At 41.5% G+C, this 26,187-nt stretch overlaps 1 protein-coding gene across 1 annotated transcript in view; it reads left to right on the top strand.

The window, feature by feature from the left end:
• Positions 1–26,187, top strand: part of FOXP1 (forkhead box P1) — a 488,623-nt gene that overhangs the window by 102,618 nt on the left and 359,818 nt on the right. Inside the window, exon 2 of the mRNA XM_021695139.2 lies at positions 16,046–16,141. The gene's annotated coding sequence lies outside the window, so the exon portion shown is untranslated. The remainder of the gene's footprint in view (positions 1–16,045; positions 16,142–26,187) is intronic.

The raw sequence follows: 26,187 nt of genomic DNA on the forward strand, positions 1-26,187 counted from the left end.
ATTTAAAAATATAAAATCCCTCCTTAACTTATGGGTATTACAAAACTCAACAGCAGGCCAGGTTTGCCTTTGGACCATAATTTGCTGACCCGTGGCAGAAATTCTCTGTATTCTCTTGCCTACTTCTCCCTGGGGTATTGGGGCCAGAGAGGTTCTTTCTTTGTTGACGATACACATTAGCATGTATTAGGTGTCAGACCAGGGCTCAGATGAGGCTTTGTCCTTGACATATGAGAAGGGGATGAAAGGGAATTGGAAAGAGAACTTCCAAGTATTCAGTTCAATGCAATTTGTTGTCATGTCTGTAACACCTGAAATCATCAGAATGGTTTAAGTCTAGAACTTTAAGAACTATTGCCTTTGTCCATTTGTTCTACTCAGTTGTCCTAAACCTCACACAGATGACATGAAGATAGAAATTCATATAGCACATAAACGGAGAGGTGTAGAGAGTTTTCAACATCCCAGCTAGAAATAGCCAAGAGCAGTGATGGGAGAGGAAGGGGTGGGAAAATGGCTATTTTTGATAAAGGAGCATATACCCAAAAGAATAACTTCTGAGACCAGAAGTTGGCAAAAACTTGCATATTTTGCCAGTCAGTCCATTACTATCTCTCCTTTTTCTGTAGTGTCACAGTGTATGGTACTGCATAGTATCCATCCCTCTCCCTGTATTAGCTTCTTTGGTATTTGTTTGTCACACTATTCTCTTCCAGAAGTTTCTAATGTTAGTATTCCTTCTCTCCTGGCAAGAAGAACAAGGGCAGTTAGTGATCTGAGATAATGTCTCTTCATCTAACTGCCTTCTGTCCATTTGTGGTGATTCATTCAGTGTTCATCCTCCAAACAGGCTTTTTTTTGGCAGGGGGGAAGGGTGGTTCTTAATTATACTTTATATACAATTTGGGTAAGATTCCTTGAGTTATTTCTTGACAGGATTCTTTATTATTAGAAGACCAGGACCATTGTGGCTTTATCTCGTAACTTGAGATAGAGGTCTGGAGGATACAAGAGTTTCATTGTTAACAGCATTTGGATATTTTCTATCCTTTGTATTATGATAGACAAAAACACCAAATTCTGAGGAAGCATTTACATGGAGCATTCATAAGGTAATAGCTATTACTATAACCTAAAGAGTAATCAGTCTTCATGTTACCAGCACAAAAAAATGACTTTTAATTCAAAACAAGCTTCTTAAAACAAAGTTGTTTTTTCAAGTTTCTTTTCTTTCCAGTATCAACATGAATCAGGAAATCTTATACCGGGAGTATTAGCTGATATGTTCTAAAGTGTGGTAGTATAGTTGTTAAGTAATTACCCAAGTTGGGAAAAGGGATCTGGTTTCAAATTCTGGCTAAGCTACTTAGTAACTTTGTGACCTTGGGAAAGTTATTTAATCTTTTTAAGCCTTTGTTTTCCCATTGAAAATGGAAGTAAAGAAGCACCTACCTCACTGTAGGAATGGAAAGTATCCTAGTTTATCAGATCCTTTTGGGTTAAATGGGATTTTGCAAAAATAGTTTTGAGCACAGTGCTTGGTATATAAAAAGTAATGTTCCCTTTATGTGCTATTTAGTTACCTAATTAAATAAAAAGTATTTCAAATTATTATTTTGCTGGATGCCCAAGGTGGCGCTAAATGTAAGGGGACATTTAACTCTGGGAGTCACCAGTGCTCTAAACAGCCATCTCACCTTTTTAGCACTTCAGATGTCTCGGTTTGAGAATTTTCTCTTATGTAGAAAGGAGGTATGCATGGAGTTCATATAAGACCAGAATTCGGGTGACTTTACATCAGTGAGTCTCTTAAAGTTGCTTAAACCCAGGAAGCATTGACTCACATGTTTTAACACCTTAACATAAGTTCAGTTGCACCTGTTCACCCGTTCGCCATTTTGTTTTTTTTCCTGCAGTTTTTATTAATTTCAAGAATGAAAAAGGAAGAAGAAACTCTTCTGCTTTTCACTCACTTTTAAGTTTCTTTTGGTAAAAGATGAATACATACGACAGTTATCGTCCTTCCTTCTTTCTGTCCCAGTCAGTTTTTTTCTATTTCTTACATCAGCTTCTACATCTGGAGAATGTCTCTGACTGTAGGAGTCATCCTCCAGCCACATGGTTCTTAGATTCGGTCTGTGAGTTGAGAGAGGGCCACAGGGTAAGGCCACCAAAGGGGCAGGAAGAAAAGGTTAAAAGAAAGTTACACCAAGAACTGATTTACGTGAAGTTGGAAGTTGAAGATGGTGGTGGTGTTTTCCTTGGGCCCTCTTTTGGGGGAGAACAAATTCTAAGCATGATTGACTATATAAGCTCAGTTGGGTTCATAGGTTCACAGATTTTAGGTTGATATTTTTACGAAATGGCTGAACCAGAATTTGGAACCAGGTTTGTGTTTCCCCAACTTGGGTGATTACTTAAACTACCATTAGTTTGGAACATATTAACCAGTATGCCTGGTAATTTTAAGGCACAAATTTTAAGACACGTGTCACAACTGTAGGGACTAACGTGAAAATATTCAAATGCTCTCCAGAAATTGATGTAGTGGGACCAAGAGCCTTATTTATCCCATTCCAGGGAGAACCCATTGTTGCAGTACAGTAGCTTTGGGGAACTCAGCCATACCTGTCAGCTGCTCCTGGCCATAGTTTACTTGTCCATACAATGGAATTCATGTTTGTAAGGCTCCCGTGACAGAATCGATGTGAAATAGTTTTGTAATGTTTTGTAATATTACACAGCCCATGAGATGTCATCCGATTTAATCTTTGAAATAAGTGCCTCTGGAGATTTCACCTTCCGTAAATTTCACCCAGTGAGCCAGGACACTGGACGTTCTTTTGTTCTTCAATGGTTCACACAGCATTTGAGAATTGGAAATTTTAGTTTGCAGTCAGTGAATCTGGCATCAGATCCCCAGTTCATGTCCCTTCCCCCTCTTTTCCCCCTCTTTTCCCCCTGTCCCTACCATAATCGGATTCAGCATCCTTGCATCCTTTCAAACTGGGAGAGTAAAAAAGGAAGGAAAAAATGCATGCTCATTTTTTTTTTTTAAGATTTTATTTATTTATTTGACAGAGAGAGACACAGCGAGAGAGGGAACACAAGCAGGGGGAATGGGAGAGAGGGAGAAGCAGGCTTCCCATGGAGCAGGGAGCCTGATGCAGGGCTCGATCCCAGGACCCTGGGATCATGACCGGAGCCGAAGGCAGACGCTTAACGACTGAGCCACCCAGGTGCCCCAACATGCTCATTTTTTTAAAAGATTTTATTTATTTATTTGACAGAAAGGGGGGGTGGGAGGAAGGGGCAGAGGGAGAGGGAGAACCAGACTCCCCACTGAGCAGGGAGCCTGACATGGGGTTCCATGAGGCTCGATCCCAGGACCCCAGGGTCATGACTTGAGCCGAAGGCAGAAACTTCACCAACTGAGCCACCCAGGTGCTCCCCAAATGCTCATTTTTAAAAGTTCATGCTTTAGTACCACCATGTACTATAAGTTCTAAGGCTGCTTTTACAAAATCCTCTTCCCTGTGAGGACCTTCTAGCCTTGTGTTTTTTTTTTTTTTTTTTAAAGATTTTATTTATTTATTTGAGAGAGAGAATGAGAGAGAGAGAGAGAGAGAGCACATGAGAGGGGGGAGGGTCAGAGGGAGAAGCAGACTCCCTGCTGAGCAGGGAGCCTGATGCGGGACTCGATCCCGGGACTCCAGGATCATGACCTGAGCCGAAGGCAGTCGCTTAACCAACTGAGCCACCCAGACGCCCTAGCCTTGTTTTTATCAATAGCCAGTGCAAGTAATTTCTTCATCCTGGTCCTTTTAATGACAATATTATTTCCAAGTGTGAAATCAGAGTATTTTAGTTGGAGAAATGGTTTAATTTCCTCACCATGTTGCAGTCTAGAATGTCTCCTTGTACTTTTTATTCTTTACTTGGGGATACATCCAAGTTCTCAGATATTAGGACTTAAATTTACTATTTTAAGCTGAGAATTCACTCGAAGATGTCTTTGAGTTACTTCTCTCTAGATTTTTAAGTCTCCCAAGGTAAGATACACTATACAAAAATGTGAAAGCAAACCCCCAAACAAGTGTATCCATCATTAAATGACATTGAAATCATATACCATTGGTAAGATACACTATACAAAAATGTGAAAGCAAACCCCCAAACAAGTGTATCCATCATTAAATGACACTGAAATCATATACCATTTCTTCCCCGTATAACACTGTTTAGTCTGCTTGAATTCCAGCTGTTTCTTTACTCAGGCCACCTTGTTGTGTCTTCCTCCAAATTTATCTAAGTAGAAGAATTAAGAGAAAGAGCCCTTGGGGTTTCCTCCCTGGAGCGAGCTGGGAGCACCCCTCCCTTGTTCCCCACTTCTGCTATCCTGCATAGATGTCAGTGAGCTTTGCTTTTCTCTCCCCCTGTGAACACATTTAGAGGTAACTGATTTCCCCTGATCTGGTCACTGTTGGATTCTTTTTCTGTCAGTCTTATGGCGAGTCTGGTTTAATTTTGGGGGGCGTTTCACTCGACGTGGCTCGAGTTTTTCAAAAGCAGACTAGCAAGGAGGTAAATTTTGCTTCAAGTGAAGGACCAAGTAGCCTGCTTGTTCAACATGTTAACCTTTGGTCTGAAGATGACTGGTAGACACGGGCAGAAACCAGAGAAAAGCACAGCACAGCCAACTTGGATAGCACGGTCTCTCTGTTCAAGGAGTACCAGGGGCTTTGCAGTTATTTTATTTGTCCTTGGCGTGTTCAGTGCCTCCAGCTCTTTAAAATTGGCAACTAGATGATGCTACTTTCAAACTATGATACTCGAGAACAACCTTTGTTACTTGGATAGTTGAGCAACCATAATTTTGCAGCTTTTTTTGCTACTTCCTATAGTTTTAGGGTTCCGATACTCCTTGAGCTAATTTTCTGACAGGTTTTATGGAACGAGAATCCTAAATAAATACGTACAGGAGAGAGTCTTGTCTTAATAGTGTACACAGAGAGATACTTCTGTGTTTTAGTGGAAGTTACTCCATTATAACCCTTTATGGATGCTCCCTGCTGAGAAAGCATTCTAGAAATGGATGTCAACCAAGGGAGATTCATTCATTCCATACGTTTTCTAATTTCAAAAAATGTACACCATCAATATTTTTTCTTAATTGAACAGTTTGTTGAACAGACGGGTGCTTTAATTATGGTGGTCTAAATTTACACACATTGCAGTGGTATTTTGCTACATTAATTACCTTACTTGTCAAGAGTAACAGGTAATTAACTACATCAACTCACCCTCCTGCAGTACATGGAAACATTATTTGAGCAGATACAATAAGCCAGAGTAGAGCCACCCTCCACCTTAACTTTCCAGAAAGAATGGAGGTTCCCATGTGTCTGTCTTATAATGAGCCAGGTAGAGGTAAGCTCTCCCATTTCACCGTGTCTGTCCTGCCGAAGATGCAAGCCCAGAAACATTCATAGACTCAGAGACTATGCGGACTGGAAAGACCCTCTGAAATCATTGAATGCCTCAGACATCTTATATATTTCGGAGAGGGGGGAGTGACTTTTCTAAGACCACACCGCCAGTAAATTAGCGTCGGAAGCAGAATTGGCACGGATTTCGCCCCACCAGCCTGCTACGAAATTTAGTGCATTTTAATGAATTTTTAAAAATAATTATAGAAAAATCGTTTGGGATGGTGTACTTTGAATATTCATTCACTGCGTCTCCCTTGTTTGAACTTTTAACCAGGGCTTTGGCTGCGTTCGGAAGAGTATTTATCCTGTATTCTGTTGAACTGCCAGGTACAACTCCTGTCATTTGGTTTCCTCTCGAGTGTACTCATGTCATCTTTTATGACAAGTTGTGTTAAAATTCTACTTTAACATGTTTTTTTGTAAAGGCGTGAACATTTTGGAGCATGTAGGATGCCCCTAGCAAAATTATGCAGCGTTACCTCTTCTGGTTGCCATGGCGTAGAAAGAAAGGATCTTGTTAGCTTTTAGGTGTGGTGCGGAATATACACAATGACATAATAGAGGCGGACTCTCTTAAAAGGCTTTGTCCTCTTTTTAGTCAAACACCTGTGACAAAATGACGAACTGTGGTTAACATACGCTACTTACAAGTGGTTTTTCGGAGTCATCCAGGGCAGAGGAGCTCAGCTTGCAAAAAAAACTTGAGTACCTCCACTCCCCCTTGCACCTGGCAGCGGGAGTGGGGTGACATTAAAAAGAAGTTCAAGACGTTGAAGGTTATGGATACAAGTTGCAGAAATGATATGAAATGGCTTATCAGAGACAGGGTGGGTGTCTCGAGGGGTGATTTGAGCTGTACGAGGATCTCCTACACCTCTCCATCCACCTCACCTCCTGATGCCTGAAATGCTGACATAGATGCCTTATTCCAGTAACTTCAGTTTGCCTCGTGCATTTCAAGTCACTCTGGGCTCTGCAGCTCATTGTATTATTTATTGCTCAGAGTTACTGGGTTTTACCTTCTCCTTAGTTTCTCCCCGCCCCCCCGCCCCCCCCCCACCGTAAGTGAAGGATAGTATAGGATAATTTGATTTAGTCCTTTATGCATCCAGCAAATCTCCTTGAGCACCTACTGTGGGACATTCACTGGTGAGGGGGCTGGGTGCCTCGTAGGGAAGGACACAGAACAGATTCCTGCTTTCATGGAGTTTCCCTTCAAGTAGAGGGGGACAGAGGATGTAAACAGTGAAAGGAAGGAGCAGTTATACTTCCCTGTGATGAACATGCATGAAGGAAATCATATACAGCTCAGACCTTGGGGGAAGGCCACTTAATCCGATCAGGAATGGCATCAGCCGTAAGATCTAGGGGTTGAGAATGATCTCCACATACAACGAGCTGGGGGAAGAACTGTCCACGTAGAAGCAGTGATGAGGACCAAACCCCAGAGCTGGGACTGCAGAGCATGGTATGGGAGAGGAAGAGCAGTGTGGCCAGCTGCTGCCGGTGGGGATGGAGCTGGGTGGGAGAGCCTAGAGGTGTAGGGTCAGAGGGCAAGGTGTGGGAGAGGCTGGAGGTGGAAGCTGAGGAGCGTGCAGAAGGGCTGGGTCTTATTCTCAGACTGATGGCGGAGTACTGGAAGAGAGTCACTTCTGAGGCAGGTGTCAGAATGAGCCACATGGGCAGTCGCTGGAGAACAGATTGCAGAGCTCCAAGTATTTCCTATAGAGTTAGACTTCCTTGGGAGAGAGGATAAAGTCCTGGTGCCCTGAGGTTGAGCAAGGAACCTTGGTAGAGGCCACCCCAGAGACAGACTCAACTGGTCCTGGCCTCAGTGAATCAGAAACTCTGGGGTTAGGGCCCAGCAGTCCTGTTAGAACAAGCCTTCTGGGTGATTCTGATGAGGACTCGAGTTTGGATATTAGTGCCAGAAAGGACTTCCCAGTTCTCCAAACTCACTGTTGACATTCTACAGAAGACAGGACCCAGTACAGGGGTACAGCTAAGTGGTCATCCAGGGCTAACAAGAACCTGGGTCCTTGGACCCTATTCTAGTGCTCTTTCCTCATGGGTTTATGGAGCTAAAGAATAAACAAAACCCACTTTGTTTTCTGAGGGCCAATTATGATATTTATAATGGAGGAGGTGGTTGGATTTTTAACAAGGAGTAGGGCTGTGGTCTCTGAACTGAGGCTGCCTCGTTTCTCTTGTTCCTATTTTCTCAGGCCATTTAGAAAAGCAATTTCAGTGTGAATAACCCCTCTCCTTTCTCCCTGTCAGTGGTAGAAAAACAAGTGTTTTGTATTAAGTTACACCATTGAGACACCTAGCAGAGGGTAATAATATTCTTTTATTTCTGAATTACTCAATATATTTGGCCTTGTTTTTGGTTTGGAGGCCCTGTTAGTCCCAGATTATGTTTTTAAAATCATTGAGAAACAGAAGGTTATTTCAGGGCCCAGTGTTTATGCTTGCTCATGTGTATTTTGACCTAGAGCGCCATTGGAGAATATTCCTTTGGAGAATCTCCTCACCCTCCACCCAGTCCCATCTACCTGGCTAAGTCCTGCTTACCTTCATTGTCTTCAGCTTACAGATCATTTTTGCCCTGAAGTCTTTTCTGACCTCTTGTGCTGAGGTCAGATTTGTATGGTAAGTTATTCCCATGCATTTATGTTGGTTTCACAGTAGACTGTGGGCCTCATGAAAATGGAGACCTTCCTTATCTCCATTCCAAGCTATATTCAGCTTCAAACACAGTGTTTGGCCCACAGTAAGTCCTGAAAAAGTAACTATCAAGTGAACGCTTTCCCTCTTCATTGGTAATTATCTGTGACTCTATCAACAACAGACTTTTGAGAGACGTGGTGATGGGTCTTTTCTAAAAGAAGGTTACACAGAATAATAAGGCATTGTCCCATGGGATCAAGATGGGAGTCGTGGAGACAGTCAACACGAAGTATTTATTTATGATTGTTAATCCTCATGAAGGTTACAACAAAGTATCAACTTAGGATGTGTTATGCTGGCTTCTGTGTCTAACAATACACAGATTTGGGTGGCTAAACATCATAAAGGTGTATGTTGTTCTCCTTTCCTGTCAGTTCCAGTCCCCTGAATGAACCTCCTCCATCTTGTGCTTGCTACAAGGAACAAGGAGGGGTCTCCACAGTCTTGGGGGAAGAGGAACAGGGAGCACTGTTGATTATTTGGCATGCCTGCCAGTGGTAACGCCTTGCTTCTGCTCACATCCCTTTGACCAGAAATCAGTCTGAGCCAGGGAAATTGGGCAGTGTGATCTGCCTGTGTCCCCAGGAAGAAGAAAATGAAATGGAATTAGTTATCAGGTGGTAGTCCTCAACAACATGTTACTTTGGTTTTAGCCACTGGGGTTTGATCAAAAGGAAGCATAGCACCTTCTGGTTTTGTAGCCTGCTCATCAATAAATACCCTTTTTCTCCCAGAGATCAAGAAGAGCGATAGCCCTCAGAGGCCCTTAGTTTTTGCATGTCATGAGGAGAATGTCTTTCATTTAACCCCAACTAAGAGCCCATCTTCCTCTGGGGTTGGGCAGGGCGATTTGTTGATGATCCAGGCTATAGCATGCATTCCTTCCACCATCCGATGAAATCTTCTACCGTAAGTGGCAAATTAGTTTGATGACAAACAGGTTGGCTTTCATATGGCAGGGCCTGTCTGTGTGCTATAATCGAACCTATTTTTCTCTTCTACTCCTGGAGGTGACAGGTTTGGGGAGAAGAGTTCACCTGTGGTGAGGACTGACTAAACATTTCCCACTTGCCATTTTTAAGGGCTCACAGAGGATCCATGGGCAAAGTGTTAGGTCTTAAGGAGAAAACTAAAGTTGCTTTTTATGACTTTAGTTTTGTGTGTGTGTGTGTGTGTGTGTGTGTGTACTAATCTTGGTTTATTTTTGTCCAGAAGGTGATAGGGGAAATTTTTCATGATATGTTAAGCAAAGGAAAAATATAATCAAGTGATGCTCTGTTTTGTTTTGTTTTTAAAGAAGGATACATTTCTTATCCCATTGTCTTGCTGACCATGGTGGTTCTCAGGAAAGGAGCTAAAATCTTTACTGTCCTCAGTCTCCCTTCCTGCCATCCTTCCAGCTCAATGAGAAGCTTGGCTGAGCCAGTGGAGAGACTCTGCCACAGCTGGATTTTGAGGGCCTTGTAAGGGCCAAGTGAAGGGTTTTGATCTTTACTCTAAGAGTACTGGGGAGCCATTGAAAGCATACAAGGAGGGAGTGCTTGCCCGGTAGACATGCATGCATATGTTTGTGTGTGTGTGTGTCTTTCTGTCTGAGAGAGAGATAGATGGAGAGAAGGAAAACAATGAATGATGATTCCATTTGCCATGTGTTTTTTGGCTGTTGGGAAAGAGCCTCCATAGGAGAGTGAGTGTGAAGACAGAATGGTGCCCTTCTCACAGCTGACACGAGGGAGAGGTCTCCTCCCTCTTTGTGCACAGAAGTGACTTGTCAATCAGGAGCTTACCATCCCAGCTTCAAAGCAGGCAGCGCTTTGGGGGTAAATATTTATGAAATGCCAAGCTTTGATCAAGATGTATTTTGTTTTTAATGAGCAAATGACTCAGAATTATTTTAAGTTATTAAAAGACAAATCGTTATGTGCCATCATGGAAAAAGGAGAGGGGAGAAAGTATAATTTTGTAGCAAGCAATTTATTGGCAGCTATAATCCAGAAGCACTCAACCTCTTTAAACAAAATTATTTATATTTTTTAAAGGCTTGAAGTATAAAAATTTAATTTATTTGTGGAATCCCATTGGAAAGACTTGTAAAAAAGTAAGGTGGTCTATGCATTTGCTTCAAAGAGTGTTAATTGATTGTGTAAGATGCTATAAACACTGTGCTTGGGACATGAGAGCACAAATCTCTCCTCTCAAGATACTTCTGGTCTGAAAACAAGGCAATCAAAAGCCGTTAATAAATGAGTATAAATGTACAACAAATTTCTTTTTCTTTTTGAAGATCAGATAACTCAGATTCTATAACCATTATTTTAAATACTGCTTGTTTTAGAATATTGAACATACAAAAATTCTGAAGAAAAATACCACCTAGTCACATTTCCTCCAGGACAAAACTGCTAGTTTTGCTATTTTTTCCTGTTCGTTATTGACACATATTTTTATGCAGTTGAGAGTCTAGTGTAGGTATAATTTTTCTATCTTGCTTATTTCATGTAACATTATAACAAGCATTTGCACATATTTTCCTGTTCCCACTATCATTTTTAATGACTCCAGAATATTCCTTTGTCAGACTGGACTATCATTTACCTGCTCTTGTTCTTTTGTGATTGACATTTAGGTAAAACAGATTCATAAAATTAATCCATTTTATGTCTGAAACCATCTTGTACACTTAACTGTTATAATAACATTAACAGGGAACCGAGATTTTTTAAAAAAAAGCCTCTCTGTGTGTGTCTCTGAATTTTGAATTTTGTCATGCAAAAGAAAAAGTGAACTAAAACCTTGTTACAACTTTACATTCTTAAGAATAATAAGGGAATGCATTTGATACATTTTCTCTGGCATTTTCTATTATTGGACACATAGCTCCTGAAATTGGTTAACAAAAGCACATCCTCCAAAACCAGAGAACTTGTTTGAGTCTAATTTGGGGAGTCTTTATGCCTAATTTGGAAACTTTTAGAAGTTGTCATTTCTTGCTCCTAGCACTCATTCTCCTAGTGACATTTAGAGCCTACACATTATTTATTTTGCTTTCTTTTATTATTTATTTGTATGGGCAATGAGCCCATGAGTCAGGCAAAGGTATGTGACTTAGGACAAAGAATGGGACAGCAGGGTTAGAACTCATATGGAAACTGAGTGTTGCCATCTACCTATCTCTTGAACCTTGGGCAAAGGAAGGCTGCTCTCTCTGCTGGACATCAGTAATCTGCTCCTGACCATTAGATATCCTGGGTGAAAGTGCTAGCCAAAGACTATTTCCCATTATTTTACATAGGAGAAATCATAATGTTATGTGTCAATATGCAACTCCCCAACCCAATCAATTTTCTAGAACAGAAGTTGGCAAAATATGGCCCTTAGGCCTACTACCTGCTTTTGTAAATAAAGTTTTATCAGAACACGATACCCGTTAGTTTACTTATTGCCTGTGGTTACTTTCTTACTACAAGGGCATGGTTGAGTAGTTACAGTAGACAACTTACAGCAACATAGTCTAAAATATTCATTGTCTGGCCCTTTACTGAAAAAGTTTGTCTATCCTTATTCTAAAATATGACTAAAGTATAGCAAAATGCCTTACAGGTATAGTTAACTACCATCACAGTATGTAGAATGTAAAAATATGTAAAACATTGATTACTAAACAATTAATATGATCTCAGCATAGCAATATATATATTTTTTTAAGTATGGCTTTTTTTTTTTTTCCCTAATCACCAAGAACATCTGAGACACATCCCCTTTGTTGCTGGCTTTTCAAAACCTCTACAGAAGTTTCTGACATTTTACCAATTGTACTGTAACTTGACACTTTCCCCTCACACATTTTATTAAAAATGTTCTATTTAATTTTGGAGAATGTCATAGAATTTTTTCGTTTATAAGCTAGAGCCAAAAATGTTTGCTTTAGAAATAAGAATTTTCTGTAAAATTTAGATATTAAAAGGTAAGAGGCATTCAATTAGGAAAATGTCAACTGAATATACATTTGCACTATTTGCTTGTATTTCATTTCTTACAGGCTTAGTATTCTCATCCACAAAATGGGAATCAGACCTCCCTGTAGGGCTGTGAAGATTAAGTAAGGAAAGCTACACCTGATGCATTTTCTATCCTTAGCTTAATTAGAGGAGCAAATAATCACAGCTGGGATTTTTCCAAATCTACAGTGCCTCTGTTTAGGTATGGTGGCCTGGAGATTCAAGTATAACTTTGGAGCCAGGGAGAAGGTAGAAAGGTCTCTTTATTCAGGTAAGAGTTACTGGCGGTTACAGCAAACACTCCTGAATTTCAGAGTCTTAACTTGGTACAGTTTTATTTCTTAGGAAGCTCAGTCTGGTGCTGGCTGGTGAGGGGTGGTGGCTCTTTTACTCATTGTGTTTTGGGGACCTTGGCATATTCTATTCCGTGACTCCACAATCTGCCAGAACGGGGAGTTCTCCATTGGACCTCTAGGTGCACAGTCAAGGGAAGAGAGAGGACATTAGTGATGTTCAGGAAGCCTCAGGGTCAGAATGAAAGTAACATACCCACTTTGATCTATTTCACTGGAACTCGGGCACAAGGCCCCACCTAATGTGAGGGAAGCTGGGAAATAATATCCCATCTCTGCATCTAGAAAGAAGGGAGTTTAATGGGCATCTGGCTGGTCTCTGCCACACACCAGCCATATCTTTTTAGGTTGTTATGGAGGATGAATGCTTACCATAAATATACTGCACAGATACCAATCATCTGAGAAGCTGTAACAGGTGCCCATGGAAAGAGTATCATTTGGAAACAGTAATGCTCATTTGAGAGAAGTAATCTGTATACTTGTTGAAAATACTTTAAAAAATTAGTCTGGGATCTGGATCTGCTTGTTACATGTTACATGCCATTTATGTATTTTGGCATTCTAAAGTCGCAGATCTATTGTAAGTTTAGATATACGTACTTAGGAAATGTTACATGTGATGACCTTTTCATTCCCAAAGTGATCTACAGTGGACTCATACTTACTTTGCTATTCTGTAAAATCAGGAGTCATACATAGTATTGAGTAGAATATTTCTTATCATGATGCCAGAGAGAACATTTGTTGAAATACTACCACTGTTACTTAATTCAAAGTGTACATTTTACAATGAACCACATCAGGAGTGTTTTCAATTTTTCAGTACCTCTAGTAGATCTAAGTGTACCTTTTTTTAAAGTTACTCATTTTAAATTATGATTATATGAATATTTTAGGATTATAATCACCATAAAAAGGACAGAATTTATCATACAAAAATAGAAATTTAATTTAAAGTAGAAAGAACTTGAGTGCAAGGTTTAGTAGACTCAAAATATGTATAAGAGGATATTGAAGAACACTTTTGGAAAAAACCCTCAGTAGTAGGGTTTTACAATAGATTTAGGAAAAAAACCTTAGGTTGCAATTAGTGACGTTTGTAAAGGTCACATCTGAGATAGTTTCACAAAGATCAAACTTTTCTTATGTTGAAAAAACCCATTAGAGCAAAGGAACTTTTTGGTCATTCCATTGAGAAATAACTTCAAAAAATTTATTCAGTATTCTAAAGTTAGTGAAATTTCTTTGAGATAGAAGTTTCTCGTGACCATGTTGTGATCCAGGGGCCTTGGTCACAAGTCAAGATTGTACGTGGACATATGTGGTTAAAAATATTTCTTTTAGTTTTCTTGGTACTCCTGGCATTTCCTGTTACCTGTCACTTTGTCCTTGACGATATTTGAGGCAGAAAACAAGTTGAGTAGACAAGGATAGTTTTCTAATCAGCTGTTCCTTATTTTTCCCCAGTGCCTTCTTTGTTATATTAGAGTTCAAATTTACTATTCATGAAACACACTTTATCAGTGACCATATCAGACAAATGGAAGCTAAGCGCTGGTTAGTATGTTGAAAATAAACACGAGGGTTCTCATTAATGTCGCTGTCTGAATAATTAGTTGAGCATCGTGTACCGAGCAGCAGTGAAAGCAAGCTGCTTCTCACTGGAACGACAGGCTGACAGCCGTGTCTTGGAGTATGGTCATTAGTGTGCCCCATCATCAATGTCATGTTACTGTGTCAAATTAGTTAGTGTCCCCTTAGGAGAGAAGCCGGACCTACAAATCACCCTCCCGCATCCCCGCAAACGGTGTTTGCGAAACCTGCGATCAAGTGTGAGCAAATTATTAACACGGCTCATAAATTAACTAGTTTACAGGCTTATAACATTTTACAAGTAGATAATAAAGGGTAGAAAAGTTTTCCAATTGCTTTGCCCTGATGTTAGGGCTGTGATCTGCCGACTTTTCCTTGAGGAGCCCACGGCTGATAGGTTTTTTTTTTTTTTTTTTTTTTAAGAGGAGCAAACACATGGAGTGTCAGAACAAATGTTTGGAAAATGTAGACTTTAAAAGGAAGCAAGTGTAAACCCATTGAAAACAATATCATTAACTTCGTTATCTCATTGCTCTGATAAGTCGATGACAATGGCTCTCTTTCTTGTGGTGGCAGTTTCTCATTAATGAGTTCACCAATTAAGTTTGAACGATTACAGCCTTTGCCAACTGAAATTATCTTTAAAAATATTTTTGATTCATTCTTAGCCTACTCTTAAGCTGCCTTGTTACAGAGGCATGATGCTAGCACAGCATGTTCAATTCGTGTAAGAGTGAAGATTCTTAAGCCATAATATGTTTGGCAAACGGTTTACACTTCGTGTAGACGACTCATACCTAGAAAACATAATGTGCACCAATCTGGCCTGAGTTTATCTCTTATCCAGAAGAGGCACTCACTGGAAGCACCACCCCTTAACTCTCTTCTGAGCTCTGGTAGACAGACAACCCACATAGTTTCCGGAGATACGATGTGACTATTCAAATCATAAAACTTCATACATCTCCTTTTCAGTTTCAACTTCTCTGATTAGATTCAGAAAACGTGTCATTCGTGGATTTTTGTCTGAGTTCACTGTTGAGGGAGACCAGCACACGTGCGCACTGGAGGGCTCAGGCTTTCTACTCATTCTGGAGTTCTGTTTCCCCGTGTGACAGAGTCCCTCCTGCCGTCTGCAGGCCTGCATAGGTGGCGTTATCATCCCCAGGATCTGGGCAGAAAAGGCCTGGCCTGCAAAACCTCGCTACTGACTGCTGTTCACAAAATCTTTCTGAAACTGCTTGAGGATGAGTTTGACTTAACTGTCAGCAATTTCATCTTACTTGGAATTGGACGTGGTCAGTATTCGACTAATAACCCAACCCCGCCGTGGAAGCTTGCAGCCTGCGCACCTGTGTCCATCCTCAGGCTGCCTGCTTCCATAAGAAGGCTGCGTCCCAGCCTCCTCCTGCATTTGAAATGCAGCTGGAAAGAGAGCTGTGAACTGTGGCAAGTGAGATTTTGGGGTTTGGCTGGCAGGGGAGATCACTTGTCCTTTTTTTTTGAAAAGACCAGGGTGCTTCTGTGCGTGTGTGCCCACGTGCACGTGTGTGCACATACGTGTATTTCCTCTTGTCGTTTCTACTAGATGTACTGGGAGAGACCAAAAGACTACAACCCAAAGCGAAATCCTCACTGGGACTCAGGGATCATCTTGCCCTTACTTTTCATACTACGTTGTCTAACGCAGAGTGTGAGCTAATGAAATGCTGATTCTGTAAGGGAACAGGCAAAAGAGATGCTTAACTACATGACTGCATATTGAATGTCAAAGTTGTGTGTCCACAAGGAATCCCGGGGCTCATGTGAATGCCTCGCTTTTGAAGCATCGCCATCGGCCCCTCCCATTAACCTCGTCTCTTCTCTCTGCTTTCAGTGTCCCTCCGTGTGTTGCAGTCCTGTGGCATCATGCATGCCCCCAACCAGTGACCCTCAGGCTTTTTATGGCTGTGAGACACGTTAAAAGTTCAGGGTAAGTGGCAAACAACGCGAATATTGTGTCCCACTTGAAAACCGTGACCCACCTTTGCAGGTGACCCTGTAGCAGATACAGTAATTCCTCAGAATGCCTCATTATCAAGCAGGACTTCCAAAGCCAGCAGGAATAAGTGTGTCGTCCTCTAAGCTAGGGTTATGGCTTTCAAGAATAGGATCTGTAACTGAGATCGTGATCTAATGGCAGGGTCTGCAAATTTTGTCTTTGAAACAGCCAGATGATACATATTGTCAGGTTCCTGGGCCTTGGAGTCATGGTTGTGACTTTGTGGTCAACTGGTCCAACTGTGCTGATGTAGCACAAAATGAGCCAGGGATAATATGTAAACAAATGGGTGTGACTGGTCCAGTGAAACTACAAAAAACAGTCAGTGGGCCATATTTGGCCCAAAGGCCATAGTTTGCTGACCCCTAAGCTAAGCATCAAAGAGGGTAAAGAGGATAAAGAAGGTACCTCACTGGGTAGCAGTCTCTCTGATCTCGAGCAAACCATTTATCAAGAAGAAACGAGAATAAAAAAAAAAAAAAAGAATACCTGCCCTGACTACCACGCAGGGTGTAGTTTTAAGGATGAAACAGGATATAATGTATACGAAAGCACTTTGAAAATTTCGAAACTCCTTACAAATATAATAGATGGATGGCTCTTTGCACTCATTCTGGGTCGCCTAGTGGAGTCTGCCTTCTTCACCCTTTTAATCATATTGGGCTTTCATGAGCTCAATGAGTGTGGGGGAAAGCTCTTTTATTTTCTAAGTAATGTGGTTTTTCTGTATGTTACTTTGCAGTTGATGGACAAGTTGTTGAAATGTCTCTTTAGTATCGAATATGGCTGAAGGGATATATGGGTAGATTATGGCAGGCTGAAGATCAAATGCCAATGAATAACGATTAAATTTCCTTTAATCATCAGATTCTGAAAGTGTTTTAAGATCTTCCACCTTAAATATAGTACTTAATAAATAATAAGCTTTGGATGTCTACAAGTATGTTTGAATTTCACAAGTGTTGCATGTCAAAACATAGAGACAGGTTCAGCAAATATGCTTCCTGGGCTAGTGTTAGTAATTAAGAAGGAAAGTCATACTTAAACAAATAGCTTGGTGAATAGAGGAGTAATCAGAATCCCAATTCATGAAGTTTCCTCATTTTTTTTTCTCTCAGAAAAAATAGGGTAGTCTTCAGACACGTTTTCATATCATTATATCACTTAAGAATCGTTTTCTAGTAACAGAGATGCAACTGTTCATTTTAAAAAATGAGTTGCATATTCTCTCTCATGAAGGGTGTTTGGAGTAGAGCAGTTTGTGCTTTCTGCCTTTCTGCTCTGCCTGCCTGTTCAAGTGTTGTTCTGTTTTCAAGGTCACATTATGGCTGCTGGCTCTCCAGCCATTGCTTCTACATCCTGAGGAAAGAGGCAGGAGTGCAAGGAACAAAAAGAGTAGTCCTCCCAGCTGAGGCAGGCCTCTTTAAAGAATTCTCCCTGCAGTCGTAATGACTTCTATCTACTTACATCCTTTTAATAACCCCTAACATAAGAGCATCTCGGAAGTGTATCCTCGGACTTGAGAAATCTGATGTCCTGATAAATTCCACATTCTAGTAGTAAGGAAGAAAAGGTAAATGGTTCCTGAGCCACAGTTGTAATTACTTACACAAAATTACAATATGAATTTTTCTTACATGTTTTCAGTGACTGTCTTCTGTCTTCCCTTGACTTGTGTGTATAATCTCTAATTTGAATTTCTCATGTTTGAATTTTGGTATCTTTGATTTTCAGTGGAGAGACATAGCTCAGTAAATATTTTAGGACCATGGTATTCTTACTGAGAGTGCCATGGCAAATCTGAGGAATAAATTTCTTTCCTAAGGGAACTATCAACCACAATTGAAGCTTGAGAATTTTCTAATGAATTTTCTGTCCTTCGGATACAAGCTTTTGTCAAAGCTTGAGTCCCAGCCTGAGGTCCTAGTGATGTGCAGCCTTATACCCAATTCTGTTCGTGCCAATATGTGCAGGGGACATTGCTGATGGCTTTGCACTGTCCCCCAGAGACTGGACAATGCTATCCACCCTGCATCTCTGTTATTTACTGGACCCCGCATCTCTGCTGAAAACTTAACCTTGGGTAAAGGGGAGCACAAGACCCCTGTCCAATTTTTCTGACTCAGATTGGCCTTACATTACTTTTGTGAAAATTTCCATCTCATAGAATGAGTAGAATGAGACTTCCCAGTGCTTCATCATATCGCGTCTGCCTGGACCAGCCTGTGATACATGCTCATGACTCATGGTAGTTGCTGCATCCATAAACATTACCAAATGCCTGCTGGGGGCATGGGGCAGCCGTGTGCTTAAGAGTGTCTGCTTCGAGGTTAGATCAGCCGAGAATCAGATTCCACCTTTTCCGCTTACTGGCTGAGCAACATTGGGCAAGTTGCTGAACCTCTCTGGGCCACTGCCTCCTCATCTGGGAGCTGGGGCTGGAAACAGGAACTAGCTCCCCGTGAAGAGTTAGCAGGAGGCGATGCATACAAAGAGCTTAGCACAGCTCCCAGTGGTTAACAGATGCCAGCACTGTGCTCCACAGCCCAGGTGATGCAGTAGAAATCCTGGTCTTGGAGGAGTTTTTACTGTCCTGCGTCTGGCTTGTTGGTCATTGTCTCACTTGTAGACAAGGTATATTTCACAGTCCATTGCTTCCAACCCAGGATTCTCTTCCAAGTTCAAGCAGAGCCTTGGGAGGCGGCTTTGATGCCCGTCTTCAAGGACCCTGCGGCCATGTGTTCTGCTGGACGGCCCTGCTAGCAGAACTTAGATCTCTCGGTCCCTTTTTGACCATTTCCCCTGGGAGGTGTGCAGTTCTTTTTGTAGTCCGTTTTTTCACTTACTCGGACAGTGGGCCTGCCTCGCAAGCAGAATTCACTAACTGCTTTCAAGTTGGTGTTGCTGATGATAATCTGAAACTCCATAGGGTTTCACTTATGCAGGCTGATGCTCCACGATGTCGGTCTCGCCCTGCCTCATCCCGGGCCCTGCCTCTGTGCTGAGTCTGCACAGCAGGCCCCGGTCCCCCACTGATCTTCCTGGTAACAGCCCTCCAGGAACAGTGTCGTGTGCTCACAGAAGCTGTGTCCTGAGCACGTCAGAGATGGTGGCTGTGTCCACAGAGGGCCCCACCGGCCGTGTGTCCTGAAGATTGACAAGTGGTGGCACCGACTTGATGGTGGCTCTTTGTCAAGTGGAAATCATGTCTCGAAGATGTTGCCCGTTCAAGAGACTCTTGGAAGCTTTGGGCTTCTGCTCTGTGGTTTCAAATATTTTATTGAGACACCATTGCCGTGCTCAGATGCCATAAATTCTCTGTTGCCTCTGGGCCGTGGTATTCTCTACCCGGAACGATTTCTCTGGTTCATAGGCTCACTCCCTTGTTCCTTATTGCTCAGTTCAAATATCAACTTCTTGGAGAGGTCTTCCCTGAACACCCACACTCAAGATTTCCCTCCTCCTCTCCTCCCCCCACCCCTTCTCACTGTCCTGCATCCAAGCCTCTTGTTTGTTCTGAATGTACCTGTTTGCCAGGTAATGTGCATGGGGCAGGTCTGTGTGATTCAGTGTGACTCCTCACCACTGGCAGTGGCCAGAGGATGGTAGGCGTGCTCACAGTTAGTAGTTATGGAAAATAGAGCCCATTTGGGGATTTCCCTGTGAATTTCTGTATTTTCATGATACCTAAGAGGACTGCATCTGGATGAGAGGGGAAGAGAAGAAATAAAACCACACACATCACCTTTATTATAGGAATAGAATACTGCCCCTGGGTTTTCTCTGGAAAGTTTCCACTCTACACTAAACAAGTCTTTGATACTCTGTGTGTCGCATCCAGAAAGGGTTATACATCATCTTGACCGTGAGGACAGAATCATTTGCCATTTGGGCTGAAAAGGTATTGTGGGTGGTACAGGTTAATTAAGGACTTTGGATTCCAAGATCAAATCCCAGCACTCTCGTTCACTGGCTCTTTGTCCTTGGACAAATTACTTTCTCTTCCTCTTTCTGGGTTCTTACTTACCTGAGCCATGGGTAATAGCATCATCTTGCTCATAGTATTATTGCAAGGATTAAATGAGATGATACCTATACAGTGCTTTGCACAGACTCTGGAACAGGATAATGATGCTCTTGGTTTAGAAAGAACGGCAAAGGGTTTTGGGAGGTATGCTGGCAAACTCATTGCACTTTCTTGTAGTATTTTTTAAAAAAGATTGGTAAAGATGGTGAAGAGCCTTGATTCCCTATTAATTTGCTCATGTTTCGTCCACTGAATTAACTTTAAAAAGTACAAAATGAGCACAAGTAGGATGATCTGTTTTGTATTGGTTGTTGACATGTTGACTCTTGGATGTTTATGACCAGTTTCGGATAACACAAATTATAAACCTAAAATGCTGGGAAGATTGTGTTTGGTGCCTGACCTGCATCCACAAAACCTTAGAAATTCAGAGTTCAGGGGCATCTGGGTGGCTCAGTCAGTTAAGCTTCTGACTCTTGATTTTGGCTCAGGTCATGATCTCAGGGTCATGAGATGGAGCCCCATATGGGGCTCTGCTCTGGGCATGGAGCCTTGCTTAAGATTCTCTCTCCTTCTCCCTCTCCCCACTTCCCCCTCCTTCTCTTAAAAAAAAAAAAGAAATTTGGAGTTCAGGGTGCTACACTGTCCTAAAGACACATGATTGAGGATATGTTTTGTCTGTAAGTTAATCAGAGCTGGTTTGATCTCCTGCCTTATGATAGACTGTGTCTTAAATTTCCTGTAAATCCTAATTTTTTAAAAAAGTATACACTTGGTGCATCTGTCCTAAAAATTCACATGCTTCTTTTTTGAAAGAAAAGTCAAGTCTACATAGATTGAAAGGAGTTGGATGTTAATACCTTTCATTGTTAGCTTTGATTTCTTCCACCCGCTTAAGGAAGCTTGTCTATTGTTGCTTTGTTGTTTCAGTGCATGTGTGTTGACGTGTGGTGTTCTTTGTGCATTTGTTGCATGAAAGCTGAAGCAAGTCTCTGTATCCCATAACATTTTGGAGGCAAGAGATAAAATATATCCCATCACATACTCTTATTTACATGATTTATGGAATGCCTAGGGTTATCGAAGAAATTAAAAGAGCCATTAATTTTATTAACTTCTTATGTAGACCCTCTCAACTTCTAAAACATAAAAGAACATGCTTAAAATACAACTTAAGGCATCCAGTTTAGTTCCTGATATTCTTTTTTAGTAAAGAAAAAGCTAAAATTCAGTTTCAGTCGAGGCTAAGGATTCAGGAAAAACTTTGATCAGGCACATGACAGCCTTCAGAGTGGTTTTCTTACATCTCCCCAAACATGGAACACCCCTGTCTCCAAATACCATTTCAGAAACCAAAACAATAATCACGAAAGGGGAAAATGATCCATGTAAGGCGAGGCTTGACAACTTGCCGTTGACATCGGAGGTTTGGCGTGTGGCTCAGCTCTTGTGCTGCTCTCTTCTTAATACCCGGATGCCTGACTATCAGCGGGAGAGATTAGGCGCTTTCTGAGGGCGTTTTCTCTACTGTTTTGAACTGCTGCTGCCCGTCTGGGTGCGGTTTGGTGCGGCAGTGTCTCCGTGCCAGGGGGTCTGCTTACAATGTGTCGGGAGTTGACTGTCTCCCTGCCAACTCTTACAGACCATCCATAAACCTTTCTCATGGGACGTTCTTATCCAGAGAGGCCGTGCCTCGCCTTTGTCCAGATCTGCCCCAAATCATTCATTAACGGTGACACAAATCCATTCTTCCAGTCCCGCTTCTTAAACGTGGCAATTTCCTGAAATTCTACTCCTAGAATAAACCATGCTGAGGACTTCTCCGCTGTATAGAGATACATACGCCTGGAAGAACTTGCACGTGGTGTTTTCACCTATCCCTGCTTGCAGAGTTTCCTCTTGCTCTCTGAAAAAGGAATGAGAGGTAAAGGGAGAATTTTCAAAACTCAGGAAGAACCTCATCTTGAGAAAGTCCAATGAACAGCAGTTGTTTGAGAGCATAACGCTAGTTTGTGAGAAGTTGACTTCACACTAGCTACTTTTACTGAGACTTTATTCTGTGCCACCCGTGATTCCAAGCAAGTATGTATTAATTCACAAAAACTCTATGAGAGGGTTTCAGTTCTAAAAATCTGTTCTACAGATGAGAAGACGGACGCACGGTGAGGTTAAGTGACTCGTGACTCAGACATCTTTGCTTATGAGAAGGAGAGCTAGGACTTGAACCCAGGCACTGTCCGTCTGGTGCCAGGGATCTTCACCGCCGTGCTATATGGTCCTCCTTGTGGAGACCTTTCCCTGGGGTGTTGGTGTGCAGGCGTTGTTTTATTTCAGCGTGCATTTTCCACTCTGGGATTGCTCATACGAGGCATGTTGAGCCTTTATACGTCAGTGCCACCTCACAGGCCCTGTTTGTTCTTTCTAGACTTTTCCAAATGCTTTAATTCTTTTTTGCTGGTACAAGAGCTATGGGAAATAAAAGTATGTCCCAAAATGATTAGGAACAAGGACAACCACTTAATTGGCATTCTTCTAGCTCCAGTTGGATGTGCCTGTTAAGACATTTTCTCTAGGTCTTTGAGTCATTTTTCTCTGGTACATTATTCTAATTAACCTCATCTCTGTAGCCCTCGTTTTATTTCTTATTAGCCTCTGACCACCCAACAATTGATTTGTTCCACTCAATCACCTGTGTGAAAAAGTGTGGCAAGTGAGAGGGTCTCCTTCCCAAAGCAGCAGGCCTGGTACCTGGGGTGTTTTGCCAGCAAGCAGTTCAGAATGTGCCTTTCGTTCTTGGGATACATTCACCTGGAAGGCTTTTTATTTACAAGGGTGAAGCTCTGGGATCCTTAGAGGGAACACTGGCTAAAAAGTTAGAAGGTCTTTAGTTACTTGGTCAGTAGAATTACAGGTTTGTAGGCTGAATGCCAAGGACTTAGGCCTTCAAAAATAAAAATGTTAGAGTTTTAAAAACATATTGTAAAATAATAGGCTTGAAGAAATATGTAAAAGCCAGTTGCAAGGGACCACAAATAAAAACATTTTTACTTAAGGAGTTGGAGGTATCAGTGTCTCCTTTTTAACACAACCAGTGGATCATTTTCAACATGTCTGTGTCTTAAGATACTGAGCCCCCCATTTGTTAGGTCTCTCTGGTTACTTGTGAGGAGCATAGGGACAAAGGGGATTTAATTGGCTCATGATGCTGAAACATCAGATGGTAGAACTAGCTTCTGGAACATCTGGACTGAGGAGTTCAGATCTTGCTAGTAAGTCTCCTCTCAGGCTCTTGGCTGTGCTATGTTCTGTGTTGGATTCATTCATGTAGGCGTTTACCAACTTGTGGTATGATAACCATTCATGAGTCTGTTTTCATAGCAACTCCAGCAGAAAGAAATCTCTTCTCGTGAGTTGTAGTAGCTGTTGTAGAATTTGGATCTTCCTGGTTCTGTGATTGGTCCAGGGTGTGCCATGCACCTGTCACTGCAGCAGTCTCTGGGGCTGGAGCAGGACTGGGTAGGGGGAGGCATGAAGGTGTACTTGGCCTTAAGTGGGTTACATGCCTCTCTCAAGAGTCATGGATGGCATTCAACTTACACAAGGCAATGGAAAGCAGATGAAGAGGGTGCTGGTTTCGGAACAAGGGGGCAGAATTCTGGGAAGATAGACTGTGCATATGTGTCCTATAAGGCACAGTGCTGAAGGCGCAGTAAATACATAGGATTATAGAGTTGGAAGGAAAATTTCAATATCACCTAGTCCAGCTATGCATGAATGAATATCATATGAAATTTTCCCCGTGAAGCTGTCTGCCCAGTTAATTGGCCATCTCTAATGGCAGTCACTACCTCGAAGGTAGGCATTGCCTCAAAAATACTACCATGCCTGTGTCCCTCCAGGAGCCTGGAGTTATTCATTGCTGTGTTCCTCCTGTCTGTCCTTCTGGTCAACCATCCATCTACCATCTGTCACTGTTCTAGGTCCTAAAACAAGATCCTTGATTTCAACATACTTATATCTGCAAGGTAGACAGAAATAATACAGTGATACAGGGGCTGCAAGAATACTTCTGGATTGTGTGTATGTGATAGAGGAGGAGGGCAGCGGGAGGGAGATTGGAAATCCTCCCAGAAACAGTGAGACCTGGCTGGGTCCCCAAAAATGAATGGGAGTTTCCAAGCATCCGAGGGAAAAATGGTCACACTGGTGGATTTACCATCCCTTCTAGGATTAAACTCTATATATGGGCTTAGACTTGAGTTATCTAGGGAAGTTGGCTTATGCAGTATCGAAGCCCAGTTAAAGTACATGTCTTTTAGGACATACTGATATGTTAGTGATAGGGACAGCAAGGTGTGATATGGAAGAATTTTGTACAGGTCACCCCCATGGCATCTTAGAAGTTACGCTGATTTCCTCTCTCCTCCTGAGTATATAATAAATGAATGGATAAAGCTTCCGTGGGTAAAAGAAATTCTAGAATTCTTAATAACACTTCCCTAAGACTTTTGAAAGGACTGGATATTGTTTGCTTATTCTACACTCTGCTGAGCAAAAAAATATTCTGAACCTCAGTTTTCATATCTGACACCTAAATATAAAATAGTACCTTCCAAAGAATTAGGGTTCATGTAGAGAATAAACATCCTGGTCCCTATAAAACACTGAAAATGGTGCTGACACCTCATAAGCTCTCATTGGATGTTACTCATTATTAGCAGAAGACATCTAAGATTTTCACCTCATAGGTTGTCAAATGCTTTAAAAATAATTATATTACTAATAACCAGTTGATTTAAAAATGTTTTTCTGTGTACCTTGTAATATATTTTTTATTTGCATGTTACTTGTATTGTAAAAATTAAGGATATTAAAGATGGTGAGATTTAGCAAAGAACTTTAACTCCACATGCTTTGAATGCTTCCCTGAATTAATAATTTTCATGTCCATCATATTTTCTCCTTGGCCCACAATTCATCCCATATTTGGATCTTGGCAAATGATGACTTGGTTAATTAGGCAGTCTGTTAACTCTGATTACTAAGTTATAACAGATCCGTGTAGAAGCATCACTGTGCAATTTGGATTAAAAGGCTCTTCATTTTATCAAAACAAATTTACATTTATGGATAAGTATGTTGAAATGCATTAGGTTAAAATGATGCACTTCGTAAGGAAAATTTAAAAGGGGTAAAGTATTATTTTCTTCTACGACTTTATTTTTTTATTATGACATTCGTCATATTATCTTTCACCAGGAATATACTTAAAAGCTTGGAATTTTCTTTTAAAGCTTCAAAATGATAGCTGATTTAATCCCTCTATGATCCAGATATGATGGATGCAGTGCATTTTCATTTATGCATCGGTTAGTGTGGGGGTACGTGCTAACCTTCCAGTTCTGACCACAGTGGCCTCTGATACTGGATTTGATTGTAGAAATGAATTCTTGACAGTCTTGGGGGGGGAATTGTTGGGTTACATTAAGGCTTGCTCTCCTTCACAGCCGAAGGCATTCACAGTTAGTAAATAGGATTGGGCTTTTGTAGTCCCTTTCCTTCCTTGTTTCGGCTTCATCATCACTGAGGGCAGTTGAGGTATCAAACTCTTGCTTGCTTTCTCCAGCTCTGCCTCCCTTCTTTCCTTTCTTAGCACATAACCCTTAGCCTCATGGAAAATGAGAAAACGAACACACTAATTTTCTGAACTCGGCAGGCTCTGAAATTTGTGTTAATTGCCCTTCAAGATTCTAGCAGATACCAGTAGCATTCGGAAGATAGCACCTCACCCTTCCGCCCTCCCTGCTCTACACGCGGATCCTTGTGTGTGCATGCACACTCATGTACACACACGCACGCCAGCACTCAGTGCCTGGCACCTAGGAGGTGTTTAATAGTTAGGTGTTCAAGACTGATGGTGGGCAAAGTTGAAACACTGACAACCTCCCAC

This window comes from Neomonachus schauinslandi, chromosome 1 (genome assembly GCF_002201575.2).
Source record: "Neomonachus schauinslandi chromosome 1, ASM220157v2, whole genome shotgun sequence".
In the NCBI taxonomy this organism is placed as follows: domain Eukaryota; kingdom Metazoa; phylum Chordata; class Mammalia; order Carnivora; family Phocidae; genus Neomonachus; species Neomonachus schauinslandi.